The 3,235-nt window shown below is 52.8% G+C and overlaps 1 protein-coding gene across 2 annotated transcripts in view; it reads right to left on the bottom strand.

The window, feature by feature from the left end:
* Positions 1–3,235, bottom strand: part of LOC146009905 (zinc finger MYM-type protein 1-like) — a 298,717-nt gene that overhangs the window by 71,078 nt on the left and 224,404 nt on the right. The window lies entirely within an intron of this gene.

Below are 3,235 nucleotides of genomic sequence, written 5' to 3'. Positions count from 1 at the left end.
TCAGCCAAATCATTAGGACTCATTTCATGTCTTTGTTATATAAGACAGTAAGATGATGTAAGCTGATACGGTGGATGCGTGCAGGTGGTACGATGGGGATGATGCGGTTGGGATGATGGTAAAGTTGTTATGTGCAGATGATACGGTTGGGATGATGGTACAGTTGTTATGTGCAGATGATGCGGTTGGGATGATGGTACAGTTGTTGCATGCAGATGATGCAGTTGGGATGGTGGTACAGTTGTTGCATGCAGATGATGCAGTTGGGATGGTGGTACAGTTGTTGCATGCAGATGATGCGGTTGTTGCATGCAGATGATGCAGTTAGGATGGTGGTACAGTTGTTGCATGCAGATGATGCGGTTGTTGCATGCATATGATGCAGTTAGGATGGTGGTACAGTTGTTGCATGCAGATGATGCCTTTGGGATGATGGTACAGTTGCATGCAGATGATGCGGTTGTTGCACGCAGGTGGTACGGTTGGGATGACGCGGTTGTTGTGTGCAGGTGGTACGGTTGTTGTATGCAGATGATGCAGTTGGGATGATGGTACAGTTGATGCATGCAGATGATGCGGTTGTTGCATGCAGGTGGTACGGTTGGGATGACGCGGTTGTTGTGTGCAGGTGGTACGGTTTAGTATGCAGATTGTGCGGTTGGGATGGTACGTTTGTTGTATGCAGATGATGCAGTTGGGATGATGGTACAGTTGCATGCAGATGATGCGGTTGTTGCATGCAGGTGGTATGGTTGGGATAATTGGGTTGTTGCATGCAGATGGTACAGTTGGGATGATGCGGTTGTGTGCAGGTGGCACGGTTGTTGTATGCAGATGATGCAGTTGGGATGATGGTACAGTTGATGCATGCAGATGATGCGGTTGGGATGATGCGGTTGTGTGCAGGTGGCATGGTTGTATGCAGATGATGCAGTTGGGATGATGGTACAGTTGATGCATGCAGATGATGCGGTTGTTGCATGCAGGTGGTACGGTTGGGATGATGCGGTTGTGTGCAGGTGGCATGGTTGTATGCAGATGATGCAGTTGGGATGACGGTACAGTTGATGCATGCAGATGATGCGGTTGTTGCATGCAGGTGGTACGGTTGGGATGATGCGGTTGTGTGCAGGTGGCATGGTTGTATGCAGATGATGCAGTTGGGATGACGGTACAGTTGATGCATGCAGATGATGCGGTTGTTGCATGCAGGTGGTACGGTTAGGATGATGCGGTTGTGTGCAGGTGGCATGGTTGTATGCAGATGATGCAGTTGGGATGACGGTACAGTTGATGCATGCAGATGATGCGGTTGTTGCATGCAGGTGGTACGGTTGGGATGACGCGGTTGTTGTGTGCAGGTGGTACGGTTGTTGTATGCAGATTGTGCGGTTGGATTGGTACGGTTGTTGTATGCCAGTGATCCGGTATGTCCTGATCCTGAGGTTCAGCAGTCACACAAGTAAGGAGAGAATTGTAGAACAGCAACTTTGCAACTGAAAATGCATCTAGTACAATACAATCGTTTACATAACCAACACACCGTAAATAACATGTCGGGTAAGCCAGCAGCCACCGTCACCATCCCTGCAATGTCCCCAACGTTCAGTGGCAGTTACTGCAGATCTGTCCAGTTGCACCCAGGGGTAATGTCCCAATGGCACTGTATATAGTCACACCTGGGGAAGATCAGCGACAGTCCAATACACAGAATGATTCACTACCCCACCCCCTATACACACACCTTCTCTACATGCCCCCGAAGGCCTGATGAATGTGACGCCTGCCCATCGGATAGGAGAGTCAGCTTTATCCCCTGTGGGTGGGGACAATGGATGTGTCCTTCCAGGCAGAGCCCCTCCTCCCGCCCTGATGTCTGCTGGGAATCGGACTGACCACCGTGCACCTTAATATAAGGACACGCATACCGCTCACTTCCACTCTTAAGTACTGTGGATATTTAAAAGGGAAAGGGAGTTCCACCACGTCTCTAGAGCCTCAGCTGCGCGTTTCATATTGAGGCGGTGACTGACAGAACTAATTATCCATAATCCCAGTGCTATTTTTCAGCAGGCTCCAGCAGGAACTGAGGCCCTTATTCTAGTTCACTCTTTCTGACAAAATATTTCTTAGATGAACAAAACCATGTGCACTGCAGGTGGGGCAGATGTTACTTGTGCAGAGATAATTCGATTTGGGTGGGGTTTTACACCAGGCAGGGGCATGTGCATGGTATCAGTGCGGCCTGTTAACCCCAGGCAGGGGCATATGCATGGTATCAGTGCGGCCTGTTAACCCCAGGCAGGGGTATGTGCATGGTATCAGTGTGGCCTGTTACCCCCCAGGCAGGGGCATGTGCATGGTATCAGTGTGGCCTGTTACCCCCCAGGCAGGGGTATGTGCATGGTATCAGTGTGGCCTGTTACCCCCCAGGCAGGGTCATGTGCATGGTATCAGTGCAGCCTGTTACCCCCCAGGCAGGGGTATGTGCATGGTATCAGTGTGGCCTGTTACCCCCAGACAGGGGTATGTGCATGGTATCAGTGTGGCCTGTTGCCCCCCAGGCAGGGGCATGTGCATGGTATCAGTGTGGACTGTTACCCCCCAGGCAGGGGCATGTGCATGGTGTCAGTGCGGCCTGTTACCCCCCAGGCAGGGGCATGATATCAGTGCGGCCTGTTACCCCCCAGGCAGGGTCATGTGCATGGTATCAGTGCAGCCTGTTACCCCCCAGGCAGGGGTATGTGCATGGTATCAGTGTGGCCTGTTGCCCCCAGGCAGGGGCATGTGCATGGTATCAGTGCGGCCTGTTACCCCCAGGCAGGGGCATGTGCATGGTATCAGTGCGGCCTGTTACCCCCCCAGGCAGGGGTATGTGCATGGTATCAGTGTGGCCTGTTACCCCCAGGCAGGGGCATGTGCATGGTATCAGTGCGGCCTGTTACCCCCAGGCAGGGGCATGTGCATGGTATCAGTGCGGCCTGTTACCCCCCAGGCAGGGGCATGTGCATGATATCAGTGCGGCCTGTTACCCCCAGGCAGGGTCATGTGCATGGTATCAGTGCAGCCTGTTACCCCCCAGGCAGGGGTATGTGCATGGTATCAGTGTGGCCTGTTGCCCCCCAGGCAGGGGTATGTGCATGGTATCAGTGCGGCCTGTTACCCCCAGGCAGGGGTATGTGCATGGTATCAGTACGGCCTGTTACCCCCCAGGCAGGGGCATGTGCATGGTATC

This window comes from Crinia signifera, chromosome 6 (assembly GCF_055691185.1).
Source record: "Crinia signifera chromosome 6, ASM5569118v1, whole genome shotgun sequence".
In the NCBI taxonomy this organism is placed as follows: Eukaryota; Metazoa; Chordata; class Amphibia; order Anura; family Myobatrachidae; genus Crinia; species Crinia signifera.
This window is presented reverse-complemented; position numbering and strand designations above follow the sequence as displayed.